Source organism: Ictidomys tridecemlineatus, chromosome 7, assembly GCF_052094955.1.
Source record: "Ictidomys tridecemlineatus isolate mIctTri1 chromosome 7, mIctTri1.hap1, whole genome shotgun sequence".
Classification (NCBI taxonomy): Eukaryota; Metazoa; Chordata; class Mammalia; order Rodentia; family Sciuridae; genus Ictidomys; species Ictidomys tridecemlineatus.
In genome coordinates, this window is record NC_135483.1 from 5,115,023 (window position 1) to 5,125,452 (window position 10,430).

At 42.9% G+C, this 10,430-nt stretch overlaps 1 long non-coding RNA gene across 1 annotated transcript in view; it reads left to right on the plus strand.

The window, feature by feature from the left end:
* The window catches only part of LOC120892876 (uncharacterized), a 64,964-nt gene extending 54,832 nt beyond the window's left edge, over window positions 1-10,132 (plus strand). Inside the window, exons 4-5 of the long non-coding RNA XR_013423755.1 lie at window positions 1,616-1,728; window positions 8,725-10,132. This is a non-coding gene — a long non-coding RNA (uncharacterized LOC120892876). The remainder of the gene's footprint in view (window positions 1-1,615; window positions 1,729-8,724) is intronic.
* The last annotated feature ends 298 nt before the right edge of the window (window positions 10,133-10,430 follow it).

The window sequence follows — 10,430 nt, forward strand, 5'->3', positions numbered from 1 at the left end:
CCCACCTAAGGATGTGGAGTCTGAGAGGGGTAGCAGAAGCCACAGCTATGTTGTGCCTAGGAACTCTGTGTCCTACATTTCTACTCAGATTTTCTTCTGACCATCCATTACCATTTGTGGGACGACAGAGTGAAGCCAACAAGGATTGAAGGGAGGAAGAAATGGTGCTCTTACCCCTTTCCGAGACAAGGAGCCTTGACTCATAGGTTGAAGTCCCCATGAACAGGTGTAGGGTGTCACTGCATCTCTTGTCCAGAAGAGCTTTGGATTGGAGGACATGGGCCGAACAGAAAGCTAATGCAGAGTCCTTTCCTGGCTCTTTCAAGTTTTCTTTTCTTGGAAACAGATGGAGTAGCATGCTGTAAGAGGCCATCGCCAGAAGGACACACTGGAGTTGCACAGTGGTACCCGGAACATGTAACTGCTCACTTATGGGCGCATCTGGGAGGGAGAACGTAAAAGTTGACCAAGAGGACAGAAGCAAGGTTTTAGGGATAAGCAAGGGGAGGTGGGCAAAAGGCAGGAAGGAATCAGTGGGTCTTAGGAAAATCCAAACCCATGCTCCAGGTAGGTGAAATAGAATCAGAGCTGGAAGGGTGTAGAGGGTCGGGGAAGGCGTTGGGCAAGGGGAGGCACAGGAGGGTGTGGGGAGCTGGTAGCGCTTCAGCAATCGCCTTCGTTTCTGCCTGGTTTACATCTCACATGACTCCAGGCTACTGAACTAATGCAAAAAGTCAAACCAAACCAAAGCACAACAGAAAAACCCGGTTGTGCTCTTGTCCATGTTCCTTTAAGAAAATATATGAAGAAAGAAATAAAGTGGGGGGGGGGAGAGAGAGAGAGAGAGAGAGAGAGAGAGAGAGAGAGAGAGAGAGAGAGAGAGAGAGAGAGAAGAAGGAAGGAAGGAAGGAAGGAAGGAAGGAAGGAAGGAAGGAAGGAAGGAAGGAAGGAAGGAAGGAAGGAATTGTATCCTGAACCCACCCACAGAAACTCTGGAATAATATGCTGTTTTAGTCAGGAGGTAAGAGCTGGCATGGGGCTGATAACTTGGGCTTTGTTGTTTCTCAAACCAACGCTTACAAAGCATGGAAGGAAACTGTTTTAGGAAAAAGGGCAGATTTCCCACTGGGCGACTCCTACCAAGGACCGAGCACACCGCAACACTCTCCACTAATGACTCATTTGTTCATTTACGCGTAATATTTGGAATCTTCCATATGTTAAGCCCTTGGTAAGCACTCTGGGTATATGGTTAAGCAGATTCACATGACCTCTGCCCTCACAGGACCCAAGGATTAAGACAAATATTGAGCAAAAGATTTCTAATACCTAAAAGGTAAGTTATGCAACAACATTGGGTTTAACAATATCATGATCAGTAGTAAAAATATTAAAACAAACCAGTTTGTTTGAGCTTGAAACTTTCTAAACAAACTATGATGGAGAGCAGTGGGGGCCTCCATGATCCCATTTCATAGTATTCAGGCCTTTGTATAATTGCCTCCAGAGAAACAAGACTTAGGATTTGCTTCTAATTAATAGAATGGGCAAAGGTTTCTGGGAGAGGTGCTCCTGTGAGTCCCCTTTGTTATATAAAACTCTATCATTTTTGCAGATTCTCTCTGGAGTCTCCATCTTGTTATTTGAAGAAAGCCAACCTGAGTCCTGCAGCTACAAGATGAATTCTACCAACAACCTGAGGAAGGCTGAATACAGATCCTTGCTCTGGTGAGTCTCTGAAGCAAACTCAGCCTAGGGTGGTCCCTGGATCAGAGCCTAGAGGGACCAGGGCAGAGGACTTGAGGAGCCCCGTGGTTCTGAATTCCCAAACCTTAGAAACTTTGAGATAATATGTTGTTTCAGTCAGTTTCTGCACCTCAGTGACCAATATCCCTGAGAAGAGCAATTTTGAGGAGGAAAAGTTCATTTTGGCTCATGGTTTCAGAGTTTCAGTGCATAGTCTGCCAACCCCATAGCTCTGGGCCCAAGATGATGCAGAGCATCATGGAGGGGCATGTGGTGGAGGAAAGCAGCTCAGGACATGGCAACCAGGACATAGAGACAGAGCTTCTCCATCACCAGGGACAAAATAGAAACCCCAAAGGCACATCTCCAGTGTCCTAAGTCCTCCAGCCACTGCCTGCCTGCCTACTGTTACCACCCTGCTAATCCATCATTGGATTAATCCACTGATTAGGTCGTATCTTTCATAATCAAATCATTTTACGTCTCACACATGAGCTTTTGGAGGACACCTCACCTCTACACCAGTGTAAGAAGTGTGGTTGTGTAAGAGCAGCGCAGAGAGGGCAGCGGCCAGTGCTGCTCTGTGGGGCTCAGGAGGATTGTGCTGCAGTAGATAGGAGTGAAACTGGGAGGGCCAGGACGCTGTGCTTGCCAAAAACTGCAGGGCAGGGAGGGGTTACAGCAGATGGCACGGCGTTTGCAGAGTCTCAGAGTGTCCAAGACTGTGCACACTGGTCCACCGTCTGAGGGCAGGAGGGGACCCCCGAGATCTCTGAGAATAAAGATGAAACCCATCGGCCTCTATGGGACGGCTCTTTTGTATTAAAAACAGGTAAAACTACCTGATTATTCTCCATTCCAGTCTTGCTCCCCTCTCTGAGTTATATACCTTAGGCCAATTTATGACAGTGTCAACCGAGTTATTATCTAGCTAAAATTACCACCACCCACAATGGGGATCTCTGCTGTAGTAAAACAAAGCCGGTGCCAAGGTGGGGGGGAGCGTGGGGGAGAAGGCCTTGGGCATCTCTTTTCCTGGCAATGTTCTTTTTATGCTAATATCTCATAGTTTCCTACCTTAATGGCTCCATTAAATGCCATGAGAGTATTTGCAAGAGAAAAGTGTACCTGGAGATGAAGATGTAAAGTTACTAAGTGCATTTTGAGGAACAGAGAAGATTTCTCAGGAACGGAGTTAATGTTCCGAAGAAAGCTTTGTTTATCCGACAGACTTTATGGCTGTGCTGTTTTCTTCACTCAGCGCCTTAATTCTCAGCTACCATAAGGCTGTCCAGATGTTTAAAATAAAAAGCCCATTTGGGTATTATCGGAGATTACTGGGAAGAGATAGACAGACATGATGTTTAGCTATGCAACATAAATTCCCGGAGTATGTGCCATCCAGCACACTCAATATTCTCGGCCTGCTGAAAGACTGAGCTAATAAATCATAAAAACGAGACGCAGAGCCCCAAACACAATTTACCTCTAGCCAGCTGCCATCACTGGGCGGAAGGAAAGGAGGTGGGGATGAAGAATGTAATAGTGTTTCCCTCCCAGAAGCCTGGTGGGCCGAATTTTCCATAAGCTACCTTGGAGAACCTCTGCTCTGTCCCTGACCTTCCCATTTAGGGTCAACACCAACTTTTATGAGATGCATATTCTGTCCCCATCAGTCTTGCCAATTTATCCAATCCTTGCCAGTTACCTTCTGTCACTCCTATGCCTTCATTTATTCCATTCATTTTCCCCGCTACTTCTAGCTTCCCTTCCTGTCACATTCTACTTATCCTTCAAGGTCTTGCTGGGGACCTTATTCTTCTTGAAGCCCTCTTGATTCAGACCCTCTAAACACCTCTTTATGTCCCCATGGAATTCAGTTGAAGTCTCAACAAACCTCTTTACTCCTTATCAACATTCTATTTCTTGAGAATAAAAAAACAAGTCTTTTATTTTGTGCTGCTTGCAGAATGATACCAACCATCTTTCACGCATTCGCCTATCACGGGGACTGCCTGTGAGCCTGCATTCAAATATTCACCCTATTGGTGCTTTGATAGATCTTCGGCATATTATAATCATCACTGTGAGTCTAAGAAGTAAATGCTGTCTTTGTTTTCCAGATAAGAAGGTTTACATTGTATGTATTAAGTGTTTTTACCCAGAGTCTCACAGCTAGTGACAAGCAGGGCAGGGGCTTTCGAGCATAATAGTACTCCATGAACACTGTGTCATGAGATCTCCCAAACCCAACACTGCCTTGCATATGGCGGATGTTGGAACACTTCCATGAAATGATGGAGGGCATATGTAGGCACAAGTGAATGTACAACTTGAAAACTTCACTCACCTCTGGGGATACCCATTGTCCTGTCACTCAATGGTGTTGTCAGTGCCTGGACTACTTATCCCTGTTGACAAGTGAGTTCTCCACATAGCTGTACCCTGGGTTGGATTCTGGCTCTATTTCCTTGGGTGATCCATTCAACTGCTTTGGGTTTCCAGCGTTCTCATCTGCATAGGCATTGCTTGGCCGACAGTCAATGCACATGGGTGTCAATAGCAATGTCATGGCAGGTGACATGAGAAACGCTGAGAAAATGTCAAGGGAGGAAAATGAGAGTGGGGGATACACAGTTCCTGGTGCTCACTGAAGAAAGGGTTCGTTTCTTCTAGAAGCAGAACAGAGGAATTTATTATCAATCATAATACTGCTCTCTAGAAAGAAAGCTTGGCAGTGAGTCTGGTCTCTTGATACTTGGTTGGCTTACTCTCAAAGTTGGCTTCGTGATTAGCTGTCCATCATTTATGAATGACCCAATGGACATAGACCTGTGTGGGCATTTGGGAGGGAAGAATTGTAGAAAGGAAAATAAATTTCAAGTAAGGTGGCTGAAAAAATGGGATCCCAGACCAGATCCATTATTAACCAGCTCTGTGACCTGTTAATCAGAGTCATCATTTCTCCCAAACCACAAGCAGCTCTGCTTTTCGAACTAGTATTCTATGTGTGTGTGCATTTGCCATTGGATTCCTAGGAATTTTGCTATTGATACTTTACAAACAGATGGCCACTAATGAGAATGTTCCTGTCCCTTACCTGTAATTTCTAATTATACAGTATAAATACAAATTTAGCTTTAATTCAATTAAGTGGTAATGAGGTGAGGAAATAATACTTGAGCTTATTATGCAGTTCGGGTCAGTAAGCAATGGGCAATAATATTTGTGTTCCATTAGATTCTATGAGGCATTTTCAAAATCTTCTAAAATGTCCTCGAAATACTCTTCCTCAAACAGCCTGTTAAAAGCAGAGGCAAGGACTCGAGAAAAACAAATTAAGCATCTTAGAGAAATGTAAATTTAAGTCACTTTTTGAGCCCCAAGGCACCAAAAAATTTTATATGTATATAAAACCGTGGAGACTTTCTCCTTACTTTTCTGAAACTCATTTGCATTACCTATAAAGTAAGTAATATACAATACAATTTTTAGAATATTTTTTCCCCTTCATAGCATGACCATATAATCAACTCCAACTTTCTACAGTAGCCTGGAGGACCTGATTTAGTTTGAATATGTGTCCCCTCTAAAATTCAACTTCCTTAATGCCATTGCAATGGTTTTAGGAGGTGTGGCTGAGAGAAGGCAATTGTCATGAGGTCTCCACTCTCCTAAATGGGATTGAACCTTGTGAATGGGACTTGGGGTACAGCTCAATGGTAAAGTGCATACTGAGCATGGGCCAGGCCCTAGGTTAAATTCTAGCACCAAAATGAAATAAAATACATTTAAAAGGGAGTGGAGGTTGAATGGAGCCACTTTTGCCTTCTTGCTCTTTCTTTATAGAAGGACACACCATTAGTCCCTCTGGAAGAAGCAGAAGCAAGGCGCCATCTTGAAAGCAGAAAGGAACCTTCTCCTGAAAACTGTTGGCAACTGGACTTGTCGCCCTCAGACACAAGAGCACTGCATTTGTGTTGTCCAAAGATCACCCAGTCTGTGGTGTTCTGCTTTGGCAGCACAAGTGGACTAAGAAAGGTCCCAGTTAAGCCCCAGGATAGAGTTCTGAGTGATCTTTTGCTTGTGTTCTCTCTGCCTTTAGTCTAGTGTCTGTGCTCACAGTAGATCCAAGGGGCATAGAAGGCTGCCCCTTTTAGGGTGTGTGTGTTAAGGTGAACATGGCATCTGTCTGGGGAACATGGCATCTGGAAAACCTAGCTGGCATAGCTATTACAACATCCATTAAAATTTATTCTTCATATGAATAGTGAGATCATATCTTACCTTTGAGTGAGGCCTAGCAAAACTGCATGCTAAGTGCCTTGCACAAATAGGTGTTCAACTAACAATCCCCACCATTGGGTTGAATTAGTCAATAAGCAATGCAAAGAACCCCAGACAAGTGAAGCACAGATGTATGGACTAAATTTAGTTTCCCCCAAATTCACAGGTTGAAGTCCTAAGTTCACATGAGACTGTATTTAGAGACTGAGCCTTTGAAAAGACAATTAAGATTTCATGAGGTCATAAGAGTACAGAATTAATCCAATAGGCCTAGAGTCTTTTGAAGAAGAGAAATGGTACTCAGGAGAAAGGCCACAATGGGACAAGAGGAGGGCTGCTATCTGTGAGCCAATGGTAATGACCTGAAGAGAAACCAAGTAAGCAGAGACCTTGACCTTGAACTTGGACTTCCATTTTCTAGAACTAAGAAAATAAATGCCTATTGTTAAATCCATAGCACCAAAATGAAAGAGTCACTCTGTGGTATTCTGCTGCCATAGACTTAGAATCTAACACATGAGACAATGGACTGGGCTGAATATGGTTTGTTAATAGAATCTGCCAGGTTAAAAGAGGGGAGAAGAAAGGAACATGTCAGTGCTACTTCTAAAAGCCTGCCTGGTGACTCAGTTTAAATCTAGATGCAAATTCATGCATTAATTTATTCAAGAAAGAGTTACTGTGCATAAGTGGTAGGGGAACTCACGAATGGAGTTCTTGAGGTAAGCACCTGCCAGACCTTGTGACACTGTCCTCCTGTTGTCCCTCTGGGGACCCGCCGTCTGAGTGCAGATGTTCCTCATGTCCTCCTCCAAAAGGACATCAGTGCCCACATCCCTTCACATTCCTGGGCTTCCTCAGCGCCTGTGGTCTGTGTTTCCATGGTTTTTCAGTTGCACTGTCCCCACTGCATGTTAAAATCTGTTATCTAGAGCTACGGATTACTAAAGCATTAAACACATCTCCCCACAGAGAGTGAGCTCCTTTTCAGCCCAGCCCCTCTCCTACTAGAAGAACAATGAGACACTCAATTTTATCATTTCTCCTGGATTTCCTCCTATGATACCCTCTCTTATACTCTTTCCTTCCTTCTGATGCAAAGGTCAGTAACAAAACAACTTTGGGGTTAATACCTCAATGGCTGCTGGAGAAGATAATGAAGTTCTAGATAGAGATGCCAAACAAAGTCACAGCACCAATGCCTTGTAATATTTTCATAAGTACATTATATTGATACATAGTAACAGGGTTCATTTTGACAGATTCAGGTGTGTATGCAATAAAATTTGCTCCATTTCAATTCCCAGGATTTCCACTTTCCCTCCCTTCCTTCTGCCCCTGCTCTCCTTCTTCTAATCTAATGATCTTCCTTCTATTGACTCAGTTTTTTTTTAAATTGGTACTTTATAAACATAAAAGTGAAATTCATCGTGATATACTCATGCATGTAGATACCATCTTATTATGATCTCAAAGTTACATGTTGGAGGCAGCTGCTGTTTTTTCTAAGGATTCTTAACAATGCTTTGGAAATTTCTTGAAGTGAAAAGAGCCACAGTAAATAAGATGAGTCACTTTTTCTCTTGCTCCCTCATCCAAGTCCACAGAAAGTTCTAGAAATATCCTGTTCATCTTTTCTTATTAATATCAGCTTTTCTACACCACGGTCATCTTCTGCTGGAATACTGTAGCATTTTCCCAGCCCATCTTCCTGTTTCCACCCTTGTCTCCAGGTACGTACTGTACCAAGCAGCAGTAGGAGAGATACCACTGAGCAAGATGGCGGCCACTTCTCTGCTGCCTCCTCCTCACTCCAGTGCCTTCCTATTGTACCACCCATGAGGTGTTTTCCTCTGATCTAAGAACCCTAAATTTCTTCATGATTGGCTCCCAGTCTATTCCTTAATGAACATATTCTCCATTATTACCTCCATTGCTTATTTTTCTCTGAACTTTTCAACTTACTCAATGTTTTTATCTTTCTTGCTTAAGGGAAATTATTGCCACCTCTCTGCCTGCAAATGCCATTTCCTTCATCTTTCCCTGGCCTGTTCTTTCCTGCTTGAGTCTCTGCTCCCATGTTACTTCTAGAGAGAATTCCTCCTAGACCACCCTATTTTAGTTGCCTTTTACCCTGATATTCCTGATCTCACTCTACCTTTGTTCTCATATACTGTGCTATTAATCCAGTTTCCTGTTTTAAGTTTTTATCAGTAAATATAAAATTCCAAAATATTGGGAAATTCTTTTCTTACTCATTTTTATATTCCTTGTGTGCAATATCACAACTAGGCCACTTACTGAATGATAAGGGAGGGGAAGGAGAAGAGAGGAGAGGAAAGGAGGGTGTGTCAGTGAACCAAAGGAGAGGAGGAGAAGATGGAGAAGGCAGAAAAGGAAAAGGAGGAACAGGAAAAGGAGGGGGAAAAAGAGTAAAGGAGGAGAGAGTTGGGAGGAGGAGGAAGAGGTGGAGGATGAAGGTGAGAGGCAGGGTGGAAAGAGGGAAGAAAACCTTCATCTTGTGGATAAAGATGAGGACACTTGATAGAAGAGAAATGGAATAATTTATTTCCCAGCAAGATAACAACAACAATAAAAAATTAATGGATTTTGCTCCATTGATGTTTCAAAAAGAACGACTTGGATATTTGTGACAGGAGGCCTTCAGATAACCTCTATTTGCTCACACAGCAGGAAGATACCTCTGCTCAAAGCTGGGTTATTCTTGAGTGATGCCTTTGGTCAAGATCACCCCAGGCCAGAACACACAGCAAGGTGACAGAAGTCAAGCCGGGCTGCCCCACTGGGGAATGAGGTCAATACCCACATCTGGCTGTACATCTTCGTCTCAGTACACCTGCTCTCTCCTCACACTGCTGTCCAGATGTGCTCACATGAATTATCTCAGTGCTATCTTTTTTCTTTTTCTGCTTTTTTTTTTTTAACCAGCTGATGCAAAGCCATGATTGAAGCCTGGGATAAATGTGTTCATGCATTTAAAGCATAAGCTCTGTAGTGTTTTGGTTGCTATAAGTGTATTGAGGGAGGGGAGAGAAAGAGAGAGACAGAGAATGGGAACTGGGTCTTGCAGTTCCAGAGATTGAGAAGTCCCAGATTCTGCTGTCTGCAAGCTGGAGAAGGGGAATTCCAGAGTCCAAAGGCCTGAGAACCAGACGGGAGCTGAGGACACCATCCCAGTCCTCTTCAGAAGGACTGGACAACTGGAAAACAAATGTTCCAGACCAAACAGTGAGAGCAAATGGACCCTCCTCAACCCTTATTGTTCCGTCTGGTCCTCAGTGGATTGGAGGATGCTCACCTCCATTGGTGGGAGTTGATTCAATTTCCTGATTGAGATGTGACCTTCTTCCTGAAACTCTCTCCTATACTCAGGAGGGACTTTCTTTAGGCCAGTTGACATATAAAAACTTGAAAGGACTTCATAGCTCTTCTTAACTCCAAGTCCCTTAATTGAGTCTCTTGCCTCAATCTCTCTTTCTGTCCCCCTCACCCAGATGGAGGGCCTTAGAAACATCTTATTTTGTTTAATATCAGGCTTCCTCTTACAAGGAGATGCAGGTAGGCAGCTCACTGCCTTGTGAAATTAGCGCCATTAACTATCAGTCTCGCCATATGCCAAGACAGAAGGTTTGCTTTAAGAGATCGCTACTGTGTTTGCTGTCAGTGGAATAAATCACTGTTGGCCTTTAGACTTTAAAGAGTTTAATGAACTTAGGCGTGGAAGTAACCCTCAGCAGTCACAACTGTAACCTTGCCTTCTGTAGGTAAAGCCCATGGCCGTTCACGTTCCTTCTTTGACTTGATGGAATCACTATTAACAGATCAGACCAAGGTAGAAAACCTGTTGGCATAAAATCTAACTGACCCCAGTTTCATGTCAAACAGAAATTATAAATGAAAATTCCATGCAGATAGGAAGATGCAGAGTGATCAAATGATACAGGTTCTTCTATGTATAAACGTGGCTGTATGACCAAGGTGATCCCCCAATCTGTACACGTGGAAAAATAAGATTACGTACCCCATTTGAATCAAATGTATGATATGTCAAGATCATTGTAATGTTTTGAGCAACTAATAAAAAAATTTTAAAAAATGATACAGATTCTTGGTGGACTGGTGTGAAATAAACATTTATTATAGGATCACTGTTCTTTAGTCAGTATACATTAGGAATGTGATCTATTTAATCAATATTGTAAATCTGTAGGTTAGAGTCACTATCCTTATATTAGAGATAAGGAAACTAATATTCAAAATATTTAGAAGAAAAAAACCAATATTTCTATAACAAATAATTTACCTAACAGTCCTTTTCCACTTACCAAAGGCTTGTGGTAGCCTAGGAGCCGCAGATTTAGTAAAACATGACGGAT